We start from the raw sequence: 16,291 nt of genomic DNA, 5'->3' as shown, positions 1-16,291 counted from the left end.
CGTGCAGCCTTCGACACTAGCGGAGGACGCATCTTGTCCGTGGTGTCCAGCGGAGGGCCTGTGCGGGGTGTGGCAGTGTCGTGCTGGAGGGCGCCACTGGTAGCGATGTGGGCTTCCTCGCCTCGCCTCACACCAGGTGTCTGCGTAGTTTGCACTGCATTCGCGCCATTCCTATCCCTGTCCCCGTCCCGACTTGTCCCGACTTTGCTCGACTGCCGCTCGCTGCCGCTCGGGTCGTGGTCCATATGACAGCGCAAGCACGACAAACGTCTGCGGGACGAGACGTGACGAGACGACTAAGGAATAAATTCGTGATTACAAATCAAATTTGGAACTTTACACAAAAATAGGCGGTGACGTATTTCAGAAATCAACTGCCGATTCGTACTGTTTTGTCGTTTTCAAAGTCTTCTTGGCAAACTTGGTTAGCACATTCTCCCTCAAACTGAGTTAATTACTGCATTTTCGCACCATTACAGTAGTTTAAAAGGCTTAAGGAAGCATCTTTGTCACAACAGAAAGGTAGTTTGAAAATTGGGCTGGCAGGGGTAGCGACATAATAACAAAACAAAAAAAGGAAAGGAGCCAACAGCACCTTTTTTTTAAGTTTTTTAATTACTGCATTTTGTTACCATTACAGTAGTTTAAAAGGGTTAAGGAAGCATCTTTGTCACAACAGAAAGGTAGTTTGAAAATTGGGCTGGCAGGGGTAGCGACATAATAACAAAACAAAAAAAGGAAAGGAGCCAACAGCACCTTTTTTTTAAGTTTTTTAATTACTGCATTTTGTTACCATTACAGTAGTTTAAAAGGATTAAGGAAGCATCTTTGTCACAACAGAAAGGTAGTTTGAAAATTGGGCTGGCAGGGGTAGCGACATAATAACAAAACAAAAAAGAAAGGAAAGGAGCCAACAGCACCCGGGTTTCCCAGGCGGTCACCCATCCAAGTACTAACCGGGCCCAATGATGCTTAACTTCGGTGATCGGACGAGAACCGGTGTATTCATCATGGTATGGCCGTTGGCACTCGTGCAAGGTAGGAGCACGGCAGAATTCGCATTCGGCTTCTCTCCCAACACACAAAATGTTAGTTTTCCGCCGCATTTGACGAAAGCACTTCCTTCTGCAACAGCCAGTTCCTCGAGGACGGCGCGGGGGGCGCGCCCGGCGTCCCAGCGAGCGACGGCCGAATTTGCTCGACTGCCGCTCGCTGCCGCTCGGGTCGTGGTCCATATGACAGCGCAAGCACGACAAACGTCTGCGGGACGAGACGAGACGACTAAGGAATAAATTCGTGATTACAAATCAAATTTGGAACTTTACACAAAAATAGGCGGTGACGTATTTCAGAAATCAACTGCCGATTCGTACTGTTTTGTCGTTTTCAAAGTCTTCTTGGCAAACTTGGTTAGCACATTCTCCCTCAAACTGAGTTAATTACTGCATTTTCGCACCATTACAGTAGTTTAAAAGGCTTAAGGAAGCATCTTTGTCACAACAGAAAGGTAGTTTGAAAATTGGGCTGGCAGGGGTAGCGACATAATAACAAAACAAAAAAGAAAGGAAAGGAGCCAACAGCACCCGGGTTTCCCAGGCGGTCACCCATCCAAGTACTAACCGGGCCAAATGATGCTTAACTTCGGTGATCGGACGAGAACCGGTGTATTCATCATGGTATGGCCGTTGGCACTCGTGCAAGGTAGGAGCACGGCAGAATTCGCGTTCGGCTTCTCTCCCAACACGCAAAATGTTAGTTTTCCGCCGCATTTGACGAAAGCACTTCCTTCTGCAACAGCCAGTTCCTCGAGGACGGCGCGGGGGGCGCGCCCGGCGTCCCAGCGAGCGACGGCCGAATTAGCGGGCGTACCGCCGCGTGTGTGAGACGCACTGTTGCTCGTTGCACCTCCTGTCATTCGCTGGGCGCGTGCAGCCTTCGACACTAGCGGAGGACGCATCTTGTCCGTGGTGTCCAGCGGAGGGCCTGTGCGGGGTGTGGCAGTGTCGTGCTGGAGGGCGCCACTGGTAGCGATGTGGGCTTCCTCGCCTCGCCTCACACCAGGTGTCTGCGTAGTTTGCACTGCATTCGCGCCATTCCTATCCCTGTCCCCGTCCCGACTTGTCCCGACTTTGCTCGACTGCCGCTCGCTGCCGCTCGGGTCGTGGTCCATATGACAGCGCAAGCACGACAAACGTCTGCGGGACGAGACGTGACGAGACGACTAAGGAATAAATTCGTGATTACAAATCAAATTTGGAACTTTACACAAAAATAGGCGGTGACGTATTTCAGAAATCAACTGCCGATTCGTACTGTTTTGTCGTTTTCAAAGTCTTCTTGGCAAACTTGGTTAGCACATTCTCCCTCAAACTGAGTTAATTACTGCATTTTCGCACCATTACAGTAGTTTAAAAGGCTTAAGGAAGCATCTTTGTCACAACAGAAAGGTAGTTTGAAAATTGGGCTGGCAGGGGTAGCGACATAATAACAAAACAAAAAAAGGAAAGGAGCCAACAGCACCTTTTTTTTAAGTTTTTTAATTACTGCATTTTGTTACCATTACAGTAGTTTAAAAGGGTTAAGGAAGCATCTTTGTCACAAAAGAAAGGTAGTTTGAAAATTGGGCTGGCAGGGGTAGCGACATAATAACAAAACAAAAAAAGGAAAGGAGCCAACAGCACCTTTTTTTTAAGTTTTTTAATTACTGCATTTTGTTACCATTACAGTAGTTTAAAAGGATTAAGGAAGCATCTTTGTCACAACAGAAAGGTAGTTTGAAAATTGGGCTGGCAGGGGTAGCGACATAATAACAAAACAAAAAAGAAAGGAAAGGAGCCAACAGCACCCGGGTTTCCCAGGCGGTCACCCATCCAAAGCATTCGGCTTCTCTCCCAACACACAAAATGTTAGTTTTCCGCCGCATTTGACGAAAGCACTTCCTTCTGCAACAGCCAGTTCCTCGAGGACGGCGCGGGGGGCGCGCCCGGCGTCCCAGCGAGCGACGGCCGAATTTGCTCGACTGCCGCTCGCTGCCGCTCGGGTCGTGGTCCATATGACAGCGCAAGCACGACAAACGTCTGCGGGACGAGACGAGACGACTAAGGAATAAATTCGTGATTACAAATCAAATTTGGAACTTTACACAAAAATAGGCGGTGACGTATTTCAGAAATCAACTGCCGATTCGTACTGTTTTGTCGTTTTCAAAGTCTTCTTGGCAAACTTGGTTAGCACATTCTCCCTCAAACTGAGTTAATTACTGCATTTTCGCACCATTACAGTAGTTTAAAAGGCTTAAGGAAGCATCTTTGTCACAACAGAAAGGTAGTTTGAAAATTGGGCTGGCAGGGGTAGCGACATAATAACAAAACAAAAAAAGGAAAGGAGCCAACAGCACCTTTTTTTTAAGTTTTTTAATTACTGCATTTTGTTACCATTACAGTAGTTTAAAAGGGTTAAGGAAGCATCTTTGTCACAACAGAAAGGTAGTTTGAAAATTGGGCTGGCAGGGGTAGCGACATAATAACAAAACAAAAAAAGGAAAGGAGCCAACAGCACCTTTTTTTTAACAAAAAAGAAAGGAAAGGAGCCAACAGCACCCGGGTTTCCCAGGCGGTCACCCATCCAAGTACTAACTGGGCCCAATGATGCTTAACTTCGGTGATCGGACGAGAACCGGTGTATTCATCATGGTATGGCCGTTGGCACTCGTGCAAGGTAGGAGCACGGCAGAATTCGCATTCGGCTTCTCTCCCAACACACAAAATGTTAGTTTTCCGCCGCATTTGACGAAAGCACTTCCTTCTGCAACAGCCAGTTCCTCGAGGACGGCGCGGGGGGCGCGCCCGGCGTCCCAGCGAGCGACGGCCGAATTAGCGGGCGTACCGCCGCGTGTGTGAGACGCACTGTTGCTCGTTGCACCTCCTGTCATTCGCTGGGCGCGTGCAGCCTTCGACACTAGCGGAGGACGCATCTTGTCCGTGGTGTCCAGCGGAGGGCCTGTGCGGGGTGTGGCAGTGTCGTGCTGGAGGGCGCCACTGGTAGCGATGTGGGCTTCCTCGCCTCGCCTCACACCAGGTGTCTGCGTAGTTTGCACTGCATTCGCGCCATTCCTATCCCTGTCCCCGTCCCGACTTGTCCCGACTTTGCTCGACTGCCGCTCGCTGCCGCTCGGGTCGTGGTCCATATGACAGCGCAAGCACGACAAACGTCTGCGGGACGAGACGTGACGAGACGACTAAGGAATAAATTCGTGATTACAAATCAAATTTGGAACTTTACACAAAAATAGGCGGTGACGTATTTCAGAAATCAACTGCCGATTCGTACTGTTTTGTCGTTTTCAAAGTCTTCTTGGCAAACTTGGTTAGCACATTCTCCCTCAAACTGAGTTAATTACTGCATTTTCGCACCATTACAGTAGTTTAAAAGGCTTAAGGAAGCATCTTTGTCACAACAGAAAGGTAGTTTGAAAATTGGGCTGGCAGGGGTAGCGACATAATAACAAAACAAAAAAAGGAAAGGAGCCAACAGCACCTTTTTTTTAAGTTTTTTAATTACTGCATTTTGTTACCATTACAGTAGTTTAAAAGGGTTAAGGAAGCATCTTTGTCACAAAAGAAAGGTAGTTTGAAAATTGGGCTGGCAGGGGTAGCGACATAATAACAAAACAAAAAAAGGAAAGGAGCCAACAGCACCTTTTTTTTAAGTTTTTTAATTACTGCATTTTGTTACCATTACAGTAGTTTAAAAGGATTAAGGAAGCATCTTTGTCACAACAGAAAGGTAGTTTGAAAATTGGGCTGGCAGGGGTAGCGACATAATAACAAAACAAAAAAGAAAGGAAAGGAGCCAACAGCACCCGGGTTTCCCAGGCGGTCACCCATCCAAAGCATTCGGCTTCTCTCCCAACACACAAAATGTTAGTTTTCCGCCGCATTTGACGAAAGCACTTCCTTCTGCAACAGCCAGTTCCTCGAGGACGGCGCGGGGGGCGCGCCCGGCGTCCCAGCGAGCGACGGCCGAATTTGCTCGACTGCCGCTCGCTGCCGCTCGGGTCGTGGTCCATATGACAGCGCAAGCACGACAAACGTCTGCGGGACGAGACGAGACGACTAAGGAATAAATTCGTGATTACAAATCAAATTTGGAACTTTACACAAAAATAGGCGGTGACGTATTTCAGAAATCAACTGCCGATTCGTACTGTTTTGTCGTTTTCAAAGTCTTCTTGGCAAACTTGGTTAGCACATTCTCCCTCAAACTGAGTTAATTACTGCATTTTCGCACCATTACAGTAGTTTAAAAGGCTTAAGGAAGCATCTTTGTCACAACAGAAAGGTAGTTTGAAAATTGGGCTGGCAGGGGTAGCGACATAATAACAAAACAAAAAAAGGAAAGGAGCCAACAGCACCTTTTTTTTAAGTTTTTTAATTACTGCATTTTGTTACCATTACAGTAGTTTAAAAGGGTTAAGGAAGCATCTTTGTCACAACAGAAAGGTAGTTTGAAAATTGGGCTGGCAGGGGTAGCGACATAATAACAAAACAAAAAAAGGAAAGGAGCCAACAGCACCTTTTTTTTAACAAAAAAGAAAGGAAAGGAGCCAACAGCACCCGGGTTTCCCAGGCGGTCACCCATCCAAGTACTAACTGGGCCCAATGATGCTTAACTTCGGTGATCGGACGAGAACCGGTGTATTCATCATGGTATGGCCGTTGGCACTCGTGCAAGGTAGGAGCACGGCAGAATTCGCATTCGGCTTCTCTCCCAACACACAAAATGTTAGTTTTCCGCCGCATTTGACGAAAGCACTTCCTTCTGCAACAGCCAGTTCCTCGAGGACGGCGCGGGGGGCGCGCCCGGCGTCCCAGCGAGCGACGGCCGAATTAGCGGGCGTACCGCCGCGTGTGTGAGACGCACTGTTGCTCGTTGCACCTCCTGTCATTCGCTGGGCGCGTGCAGCCTTCGACACTAGCGGAGGACGCATCTTGTCCGTGGTGTCCAGCGGAGGGCCTGTGCGGGGTGTGGCAGTGTCGTGCTGGAGGGCGCCACTGGTAGCGATGTGGGCTTCCTCGCCTCGCCTCACACCAGGTGTCTGCGTAGTTTGCACTGCATTCGCGCCATTCCTATCCCTGTCCCCGTCCCGACTTGTCCCGACTTTGCTCGACTGCCGCTCGCTGCCGCTCGGGTCGTGGTCCATATGACAGCGCAAGCACGACAAACGTCTGCGGGACGAGACGTGACGAGACGACTAAGGAATAAATTCGTGATTACAAATCAAATTTGGAACTTTACACAAAAATAGGCGGTGACGTATTTCAGAAATCAACTGCCGATTCGTACTGTTTTGTCGTTTTCAAAGTCTTCTTGGCAAACTTGGTTAGCACATTCTCCCTCAAACTGAGTTAATTACTGCATTTTCGCACCATTACAGTAGTTTAAAAGGCTTAAGGAAGCATCTTTGTCACAACAGAAAGGTAGTTTGAAAATTGGGCTGGCAGGGGTAGCGACATAATAACAAAACAAAAAAAGGAAAGGAGCCAACAGCACCTTTTTTTTAAGTTTTTTAATTACTGCATTTTGTTACCATTACAGTAGTTTAAAAGGGTTAAGGAAGCATCTTTGTCACAACAGAAAGGTAGTTTGAAAATTGGGCTGGCAGGGGTAGCGACATAATAACAAAACAAAAAAGAAAGGAAAGGAGCCAACAGCACCCGGGTTTCCCAGGCGGTCACCCATCCAAGTACTAACCGGGCCCAATGATGCTTAACTTCGGTGATCGGACGAGAACCGGTGTATTCATCATGGTATGGCCGTTGGCACTCGTGCAAGGTAGGAGCACGGCAGAATTCGCATTCGGCTTCTCTCCCAACACACAAAATGTTAGTTTTCCGCCGCATTTGACGAAAGCACTTCCTTCTGCAACAGCCAGTTCCTCGAGGACGGCGCGGGGGGCGCGCCCGGCGTCCCAGCGAGCGACGGCCGAATTAGCGGGCGTACCGCCGCGTGTGTGAGACGCACTGTTGCTCGTTGCACCTCCTGTCATTCGCTGGGCGCGTGCAGCCTTCGACACTAGCGGAGGACGCATCTTGTCCGTGGTGTCCAGCGGAGGGCCTGTGCGGGGTGTGGCAGTGTCGTGCTGGAGGGCGCCACTGGTAGCGATGTGGGCTTCCTCGCCTCGCCTCACACCAGGTGTCTGCGTAGTTTGCACTGCATTCGCGCCATTCCTATCCCTGTCCCCGTCCCGACTTGTCCCGACTTTGCTCGACTGCCGCTCGCTGCCGCTCGGGTCGTGGTCCATATGACAGCGCAAGCACGACAAACGTCTGCGGGACGAGACGTGACGAGACGACTAAGGAATAAATTCGTGATTACAAATCAAATTTGGAACTTTACACAAAAATAGGCGGTGACGTATTTCAGAAATCAACTGCCGATTCGTACTGTTTTGTCGTTTTCAAAGTCTTCTTGGCAAACTTGGTTAGCACATTCTCCCTCAAACTGAGTTAATTACTGCATTTTCGCACCATTACAGTAGTTTAAAAGGCTTAAGGAAGCATCTTTGTCACAACAGAAAGGTAGTTTGAAAATTGGGCTGGCAGGGGTAGCGACATAATAACAAAACAAAAAAAGGAAAGGAGCCAACAGCACCTTTTTTTTAAGTTTTTTAATTACTGCATTTTGTTACCATTACAGTAGTTTAAAAGGGTTAAGGAAGCATCTTTGTCACAACAGAAAGGTAGTTTGAAAATTGGGCTGGCAGGGGTAGCGACATAATAACAAAACAAAAAAGAAAGGAAAGGAGCCAAAAGCACCCGGGTTTCCCAGGCGGTCACCCATCCAAGTACTAACCGGGCCCAATGATGCTTAACTTCGGTGATCGGACGAGAACCGGTGTATTCATCATGGTATGGCCGTTGGCACTCGTGCAAGGTAGGAGCACGGCAGAATTCGCATTCGGCTTCTCTCCCAACACACAAAATGTTAGTTTTCCGCCGCATTTGACGAAAGCACTTCCTTCTGCAACAGCCAGTTCCTCGAGGACGGCGCGGGGGGCGCGCCCGGCGTCCCAGCGAGCGACGGCCGAATTAGCGGGCGTACCGCCGCGTGTGTGAGACGCACTGTTGCTCGTTGCACCTCCTGTCATTCGCTGGGCGCGTGCAGCCTTCGACACTAGCGGAGGACGCATCTTGTCCGTGGTGTCCAGCGGAGGGCCTGTGCGGGGTGTGGCAGTGTCGTGCTGGAGGGCGCCACTGGTAGCGATGTGGGCTTCCTCGCCTCGCCTCACACCAGGTGTCTGCGTAGTTTGCACTGCATTCGCGCCATTCCTATCCCTGTCCCCGTCCCGACTTGTCCCGACTTTGCTCGACTGCCGCTCGCTGCCGCTCGGGTCGTGGTCCATATGACAGCGCAAGCACGACAAACGTCTGCGGGACGAGACGTGACGAGACGACTAAGGAATAAATTCGTGATTACAAATCAAATTTGGAACTTTACACAAAAATAGGCGGTGACGTATTTCAGAAATCAACTGCCGATTCGTACTGTTTTGTCGTTTTCAAAGTCTTCTTGGCAAACTTGGTTAGCACATTCTCCCTCAAACTGAGTTAATTACTGCATTTTCGCACCATTACAGTAGTTTAAAAGGCTTAAGGAAGCATCTTTGTCACAACAGAAAGGTAGTTTGAAAATTGGGCTGGCAGGGGTAGCGACATAATAACAAAACAAAAAAAGGAAAGGAGCCAACAGCACCTTTTTTTTAAGTTTTTTAATTACTGCATTTTGTTACCATTACAGTAGTTTAAAAGGGTTAAGGAAGCATCTTTGTCACAACAGAAAGGTAGTTTGAAAATTGGGCTGGCAGGGGTAGCGACATAATAACAAAACAAAAAAGAAAGGAAAGGAGCCAACAGCACCCGGGTTTCCCAGGCGGTCACCCATCCAAGTACTAACCGGGCCCAATGATGCTTAACTTCGGTGATCGGACGAGAACCGGTGTATTCATCATGGTATGGCCGTTGGCACTCGTGCAAGGTAGGAGCACGGCAGAATTCGCATTCGGCTTCTCTCCCAACACACAAAATGTTAGTTTTCCGCCGCATTTGACGAAAGCACTTCCTTCTGCAACAGCCAGTTCCTCGAGGACGGCGCGGGGGGCGCGCCCGGCGTCCCAGCGAGCGACGGCCGAATTAGCGGGCGTACCGCCGCGTGTGTGAGACGCACTGTTGCTCGTTGCACCTCCTGTCATTCGCTGGGCGCGTGCAGCCTTCGACACTAGCGGAGGACGCATCTTGTCCGTGGTGTCCAGCGGAGGGCCTGTGCGGGGTGTGGCAGTGTCGTGCTGGAGGGCGCCACTGGTAGCGATGTGGGCTTCCTCGCCTCGCCTCACACCAGGTGTCTGCGTAGTTTGCACTGCATTCGCGCCATTCCTATCCCTGTCCCCGTCCCGACTTGTCCCGACTTTGCTCGACTGCCGCTCGCTGCCGCTCGGGTCGTGGTCCATATGACAGCGCAAGCACGACAAACGTCTGCGGGACGAGACGTGACGAGACGACTAAGGAATAAATTCGTGATTACAAATCAAATTTGGAACTTTACACAAAAATAGGCGGTGACGTATTTCAGAAATCAACTGCCGATTCGTACTGTTTTGTCGTTTTCAAAGTCTTCTTGGCAAACTTGGTTAGCACATTCTCCCTCAAACTGAGTTAATTACTGCATTTTCGCACCATTACAGTAGTTTAAAAGGCTTAAGGAAGCATCTTTGTCACAACAGAAAGGTAGTTTGAAAATTGGGCTGGCAGGGGTAGCGACATAATAACAAAACAAAAAAAGGAAAGGAGCCAACAGCACCTTTTTTTTAAGTTTTTTAATTACTGCATTTTGTTACCATTACAGTAGTTTAAAAGGGTTAAGGAAGCATCTTTGTCACAACAGAAAGGTAGTTTGAAAATTGGGCTGGCAGGGGTAGCGACATAATAACAAAACAAAAAAGAAAGGAAAGGAGCCAAAAGCACCCGGGTTTCCCAGGCGGTCACCCATCCAAGTACTAACCGGGCCCAATGATGCTTAACTTCGGTGATCGGACGAGAACCGGTGTATTCATCATGGTATGGCCGTTGGCACTCGTGCAAGGTAGGAGCACGGCAGAATTCGCATTCGGCTTCTCTCCCAACACACAAAATGTTAGTTTTCCGCCGCATTTGACGAAAGCACTTCCTTCTGCAACAGCCAGTTCCTCGAGGACGGCGCGGGGGGCGCGCCCGGCGTCCCAGCGAGCGACGGCCGAATTAGCGGGCGTACCGCCGCGTGTGTGAGACGCACTGTTGCTCGTTGCACCTCCTGTCATTCGCTGGGCGCGTGCAGCCTTCGACACTAGCGGAGGACGCATCTTGTCCGTGGTGTCCAGCGGAGGGCCTGTGCGGGGTGTGGCAGTGTCGTGCTGGAGGGCGCCACTGGTAGCGATGTGGGCTTCCTCGCCTCGCCTCACACCAGGTGTCTGCGTAGTTTGCACTGCATTCGCGCCATTCCTATCCCTGTCCCCGTCCCGACTTGTCCCGACTTTGCTCGACTGCCGCTCGCTGCCGCTCGGGTCGTGGTCCATATGACAGCGCAAGCACGACAAACGTCTGCGGGACGAGACGTGACGAGACGACTAAGGAATAAATTCGTGATTACAAATCAAATTTGGAACTTTACACAAAAATAGGCGGTGACGTATTTCAGAAATCAACTGCCGATTCGTACTGTTTTGTCGTTTTCAAAGTCTTCTTGGCAAACTTGGTTAGCACATTCTCCCTCAAACTGAGTTAATTACTGCATTTTCGCACCATTACAGTAGTTTAAAAGGCTTAAGGAAGCATCTTTGTCACAACAGAAAGGTAGTTTGAAAATTGGGCTGGCAGGGGTAGCGACATAATAACAAAACAAAAAAAGGAAAGGAGCCAACAGCACCTTTTTTTTAAGTTTTTTAATTACTGCATTTTGTTACCATTACAGTAGTTTAAAAGGGTTAAGGAAGCATCTTTGTCACAACAGAAAGGTAGTTTGAAAATTGGGCTGGCAGGGGTAGCGACATAATAACAAAACAAAAAAGAAAGGAAAGGAGCCAAAAGCACCCGGGTTTCCCAGGCGGTCACCCATCCAAGTACTAACCGGGCCCAATGATGCTTAACTTCGGTGATCGGACGAGAACCGGTGTATTCATCATGGTATGGCCGTTGGCACTCGTGCAAGGTAGGAGCACGGCAGAATTCGCATTCGGCTTCTCTCCCAACACACAAAATGTTAGTTTTCCGCCGCATTTGACGAAAGCACTTCCTTCTGCAACAGCCAGTTCCTCGAGGACGGCGCGGGGGGCGCGCCCGGCGTCCCAGCGAGCGACGGCCGAATTAGCGGGCGTACCGCCGCGTGTGTGAGACGCACTGTTGCTCGTTGCACCTCCTGTCATTCGCTGGGCGCGTGCAGCCTTCGACACTAGCGGAGGACGCATCTTGTCCGTGGTGTCCAGCGGAGGGCCTGTGCGGGGTGTGGCAGTGTCGTGCTGGAGGGCGCCACTGGTAGCGATGTGGGCTTCCTCGCCTCGCCTCACACCAGGTGTCTGCGTAGTTTGCACTGCATTCGCGCCATTCCTATCCCTGTCCCCGTCCCGACTTGTCCCGACTTTGCTCGACTGCCGCTCGCTGCCGCTCGGGTCGTGGTCCATATGACAGCGCAAGCACGACAAACGTCTGCGGGACGAGACGTGACGAGACGACTAAGGAATAAATTCGTGATTACAAATCAAATTTGGAACTTTACACAAAAATAGGCGGTGACGTATTTCAGAAATCAACTGCCGATTCGTACTGTTTTGTCGTTTTCAAAGTCTTCTTGGCAAACTTGGTTAGCACATTCTCCCTCAAACTGAGTTAATTACTGCATTTTCGCACCATTACAGTAGTTTAAAAGGCTTAAGGAAGCATCTTTGTCACAACAGAAAGGTAGTTTGAAAATTGGGCTGGCAGGGGTAGCGACATAATAACAAAACAAAAAAAGGAAAGGAGCCAACAGCACCTTTTTTTTAAGTTTTTTAATTACTGCATTTTGTTACCATTACAGTAGTTTAAAAGGGTTAAGGAAGCATCTTTGTCACAACAGAAAGGTAGTTTGAAAATTGGGCTGGCAGGGGTAGCGACATAATAACAAAACAAAAAAAGGAAAGGAGCCAACAGCACCTTTTTTTTAAGTTTTTTAATTACTGCATTTTGTTACCATTACAGTAGTTTAAAAGGATTAAGGAAGCATCTTTGTCACAACAGAAAGGTAGTTTGAAAATTGGGCTGGCAGGGGTAGCGACATAATAACAAAACAAAAAAGAAAGGAAAGGAGCCAACAGCACCCGGGTTTCCCAGGCGGTCACCCATCCAAGTACTAACCGGGCCCAATGATGCTTAACTTCGGTGATCGGACGAGAACCGGTGTATTCATCATGGTATGGCCGTTGGCACTCGTGCAAGGTAGGAGCACGGCAGAATTCGCATTCGGCTTCTCTCCCAACACACAAAATGTTAGTTTTCCGCCGCATTTGACGAAAGCACTTCCTTCTGCAACAGCCAGTTCCTCGAGGACGGCGCGGGGGGCGCGCCCGGCGTCCCAGCGAGCGACGGCCGAATTTGCTCGACTGCCGCTCGCTGCCGCTCGGGTCGTGGTCCATATGACAGCGCAAGCACGACAAACGTCTGCGGGACGAGACGTGACGAGACGACTAAGGAATAAATTCGTGATTACAAATCAAATTTGGAACTTTACACAAAAATAGGCGGTGACGTATTTCAGAAATCAACTGCCGATTCGTACTGTTTTGTCGTTTTCAAAGTCTTCTTGGCAAACTTGGTTAGCACATTCTCCCTCAAACTGAGTTAATTACTGCATTTTCGCACCATTACAGTAGTTTAAAAGGCTTAAGGAAGCATCTTTGTCACAACAGAAAGGTAGTTTGAAAATTGGGCTGGCAGGGGTAGCGACATAATAACAAAACAAAAAAAGGAAAGGAGCCAACAGCACCTTTTTTTTAAGTTTTTTAATTACTGCATTTTGTTACCATTACAGTAGTTTAAAAGGGTTAAGGAAGCATCTTTGTCACAACAGAAAGGTAGTTTGAAAATTGGGCTGGCAGGGGTAGCGACATAATAACAAAACAAAAAAAGGAAAGGAGCCAACAGCACCTTTTTTTTAAGTTTTTTAATTACTGCATTTTGTTACCATTACAGTAGTTTAAAAGGATTAAGGAAGCATCTTTGTCACAACAGAAAGGTAGTTTGAAAATTGGGCTGGCAGGGGTAGCGACATAATAACAAAACAAAAAAGAAAGGAAAGGAGCCAACAGCACCCGGGTTTCCCAGGCGGTCACCCATCCAAGTACTAACCGGGCCCAATGATGCTTAACTTCGGTGATCGGACGAGAACCGGTGTATTCATCATGGTATGGCCGTTGGCACTCGTGCAAGGTAGGAGCACGGCAGAATTCGCATTCGGCTTCTCTCCCAACACACAAAATGTTAGTTTTCCGCCGCATTTGACGAAAGCACTTCCTTCTGCAACAGCCAGTTCCTCGAGGACGGCGCGGGGGGCGCGCCCGGCGTCCCAGCGAGCGACGGCCGAATTTGCTCGACTGCCGCTCGCTGCCGCTCGGGTCGTGGTCCATATGACAGCGCAAGCACGACAAACGTCTGCGGGACGAGACGTGACGAGACGACTAAGGAATAAATTCGTGATTACAAATCAAATTTGGAACTTTACACAAAAATAGGCGGTGACGTATTTCAGAAATCAACTGCCGATTCGTACTGTTTTGTCGTTTTCAAAGTCTTCTTGGCAAACTTGGTTAGCACATTCTCCCTCAAACTGAGTTAATTACTGCATTTTCGCACCATTACAGTAGTTTAAAAGGCTTAAGGAAGCATCTTTGTCACAACAGAAAGGTAGTTTGAAAATTGGGCTGGCAGGGGTAGCGACATAATAACAAAACAAAAAAAGGAAAGGAGCCAACAGCACCTTTTTTTTAAGTTTTTTAATTACTGCATTTTGTTACCATTACAGTAGTTTAAAAGGGTTAAGGAAGCATCTTTGTCACAACAGAAAGGTAGTTTGAAAATTGGGCTGGCAGGGGTAGCGACATAATAACAAAACAAAAAAAGGAAAGGAGCCAACAGCACCTTTTTTTTAAGTTTTTTAATTACTGCATTTTGTTACCATTACAGTAGTTTAAAAGGATTAAGGAAGCATCTTTGTCACAACAGAAAGGTAGTTTGAAAATTGGGCTGGCAGGGGTAGCGACATAATAACAAAACAAAAAAGAAAGGAAAGGAGCCAACAGCACCCGGGTTTCCCAGGCGGTCACCCATCCAAGTACTAACCGGGCCCAATGATGCTTAACTTCGGTGATCGGACGAGAACCGGTGTATTCATCATGGTATGGCCGTTGGCACTCGTGCAAGGTAGGAGCACGGCAGAATTCGCATTCGGCTTCTCTCCCAACACACAAAATGTTAGTTTTCCGCCGCATTTGACGAAAGCACTTCCTTCTGCAACAGCCAGTTCCTCGAGGACGGCGCGGGGGGCGCGCCCGGCGTCCCAGCGAGCGACGGCCGAATTTGCTCGACTGCCGCTCGCTGCCGCTCGGGTCGTGGTCCATATGACAGCGCAAGCACGACAAACGTCTGCGGGACGAGACGTGACGAGACGACTAAGGAATAAATTCGTGATTACAAATCAAATTTGGAACTTTACACAAAAATAGGCGGTGACGTATTTCAGAAATCAACTGCCGATTCGTACTGTTTTGTCGTTTTCAAAGTCTTCTTGGCAAACTTGGTTAGCACATTCTCCCTCAAACTGAGTTAATTACTGCATTTTCGCACCATTACAGTAGTTTAAAAGGCTTAAGGAAGCATCTTTGTCACAACAGAAAGGTAGTTTGAAAATTGGGCTGGCAGGGGTAGCGACATAATAACAAAACAAAAAAAGGAAAGGAGCCAACAGCACCTTTTTTTTAAGTTTTTTAATTACTGCATTTTGTTACCATTACAGTAGTTTAAAAGGGTTAAGGAAGCATCTTTGTCACAACAGAAAGGTAGTTTGAAAATTGGGCTGGCAGGGGTAGCGACATAATAACAAAACAAAAAAAGGAAAGGAGCCAACAGCACCTTTTTTTTAAGTTTTTTAATTACTGCATTTTGTTACCATTACAGTAGTTTAAAAGGATTAAGGAAGCATCTTTGTCACAACAGAAAGGTAGTTTGAAAATTGGGCTGGCAGGGGTAGCGACATAATAACAAAACAAAAAAGAAAGGAAAGGAGCCAACAGCACCCGGGTTTCCCAGGCGGTCACCCATCCAAGTACTAACCGGGCCCAATGATGCTTAACTTCGGTGATCGGACGAGAACCGGTGTATTCATCATGGTATGGCCGTTGGCACTCGTGCAAGGTAGGAGCACGGCAGAATTCGCATTCGGCTTCTCTCCCAACACACAAAATGTTAGTTTTCCGCCGCATTTGACGAAAGCACTTCCTTCTGCAACAGCCAGTTCCTCGAGGACGGCGCGGGGGGCGCGCCCGGCGTCCCAGCGAGCGACGGCCGAATTTGCTCGACTGCCGCTCGCTGCCGCTCGGGTCGTGGTCCATATGACAGCGCAAGCACGACAAACGTCTGCGGGACGAGACGTGACGAGACGACTAAGGAATAAATTCGTGATTACAAATCAAATTTGGAACTTTACACAAAAATAGGCGGTGACGTATTTCAGAAATCAACTGCCGATTCGTACTGTTTTGTCGTTTTCAAAGTCTTCTTGGCAAACTTGGTTAGCACATTCTCCCTCAAACTGAGTTAATTACTGCATTTTCGCACCATTACAGTAGTTTAAAAGGCTTAAGGAAGCATCTTTGTCACAACAGAAAGGTAGTTTGAAAATTGGGCTGGCAGGGGTAGCGACATAATAACAAAACAAAAAAAGGAAAGGAGCCAACAGCACCTTTTTTTTAAGTTTTTTAATTACTGCATTTTGTTACCATTACAGTAGTTTAAAAGGGTTAAGGAAGCATCTTTGTCACAACAGAAAGGTAGTTTGAAAATTGGGCTGGCAGGGGTAGCGACATAATAACAAAACAAAAAAAGGAAAGGAGCCAACAGCACCTTTTTTTTAAGTTTTTTAATTACTGCATTTTGTTACCATTACAGTAGTTTAAAAGGATTAAGGAAGCATCTTTGTCACAACAGAAAGGTAGTTTGAAAATTGGGCTGGCAGG

The 16,291-nt window shown here is 48.1% G+C and overlaps 13 non-coding genes across 13 annotated transcripts; all 13 read right to left on the bottom strand.

The window, feature by feature from the left end:
* Window positions 1-908: 908 nt before the first annotated feature.
* On the bottom strand, window positions 909-1,027 carry LOC124596673. The gene has a single exon (XR_006978339.1). It is a non-coding gene; the product is annotated as a 5S ribosomal RNA (ribosomal RNA).
* A 544-nt stretch (window positions 1,028-1,571) lies between these two features.
* On the bottom strand, window positions 1,572-1,690 carry LOC124597349. The gene has a single exon (XR_006978518.1). It is a non-coding gene; the product is annotated as a 5S ribosomal RNA (ribosomal RNA).
* A 1,897-nt stretch (window positions 1,691-3,587) lies between these two features.
* Window positions 3,588-3,706, bottom strand: LOC124597338. The gene has a single exon (XR_006978508.1). It is a non-coding gene; the product is annotated as a 5S ribosomal RNA (ribosomal RNA).
* Window positions 3,707-5,603: 1,897 nt separating this feature from the next.
* Window positions 5,604-5,722, bottom strand: LOC124597337. Its single transcript, XR_006978507.1, has one exon. It is a non-coding gene; the product is annotated as a 5S ribosomal RNA (ribosomal RNA).
* Window positions 5,723-6,704: 982 nt separating this feature from the next.
* Window positions 6,705-6,823, bottom strand: LOC124596661. Its single transcript, XR_006978338.1, has one exon. It is a non-coding gene; the product is annotated as a 5S ribosomal RNA (ribosomal RNA).
* A 982-nt stretch (window positions 6,824-7,805) lies between these two features.
* LOC124597344 lies at window positions 7,806-7,924 on the bottom strand. The gene has a single exon (XR_006978513.1). It is a non-coding gene; the product is annotated as a 5S ribosomal RNA (ribosomal RNA).
* A 982-nt stretch (window positions 7,925-8,906) lies between these two features.
* On the bottom strand, window positions 8,907-9,025 carry LOC124597746. The gene has a single exon (XR_006978567.1). It is a non-coding gene; the product is annotated as a 5S ribosomal RNA (ribosomal RNA).
* A 982-nt stretch (window positions 9,026-10,007) lies between these two features.
* LOC124597343 lies at window positions 10,008-10,126 on the bottom strand. The gene has a single exon (XR_006978512.1). It is a non-coding gene; the product is annotated as a 5S ribosomal RNA (ribosomal RNA).
* Window positions 10,127-11,108: 982 nt separating this feature from the next.
* LOC124597340 lies at window positions 11,109-11,227 on the bottom strand. Its single transcript, XR_006978510.1, has one exon. It is a non-coding gene; the product is annotated as a 5S ribosomal RNA (ribosomal RNA).
* A 1,143-nt stretch (window positions 11,228-12,370) lies between these two features.
* LOC124597734 lies at window positions 12,371-12,489 on the bottom strand. The gene has a single exon (XR_006978566.1). It is a non-coding gene; the product is annotated as a 5S ribosomal RNA (ribosomal RNA).
* An 871-nt stretch (window positions 12,490-13,360) lies between these two features.
* Window positions 13,361-13,479, bottom strand: LOC124597722. The gene has a single exon (XR_006978565.1). It is a non-coding gene; the product is annotated as a 5S ribosomal RNA (ribosomal RNA).
* An 871-nt stretch (window positions 13,480-14,350) lies between these two features.
* Window positions 14,351-14,469, bottom strand: LOC124597710. The gene has a single exon (XR_006978564.1). It is a non-coding gene; the product is annotated as a 5S ribosomal RNA (ribosomal RNA).
* Window positions 14,470-15,340: 871 nt separating this feature from the next.
* LOC124597699 lies at window positions 15,341-15,459 on the bottom strand. The gene has a single exon (XR_006978563.1). It is a non-coding gene; the product is annotated as a 5S ribosomal RNA (ribosomal RNA).
* Window positions 15,460-16,291: the final 832 nt, after the last annotated feature.

Source organism: Schistocerca americana, chromosome 2 (genome assembly GCF_021461395.2).
Source record: "Schistocerca americana isolate TAMUIC-IGC-003095 chromosome 2, iqSchAmer2.1, whole genome shotgun sequence".
Classification (NCBI taxonomy): Eukaryota; Metazoa; Arthropoda; class Insecta; order Orthoptera; family Acrididae; genus Schistocerca; species Schistocerca americana.
This window is presented reverse-complemented; position numbering and strand designations above follow the sequence as displayed.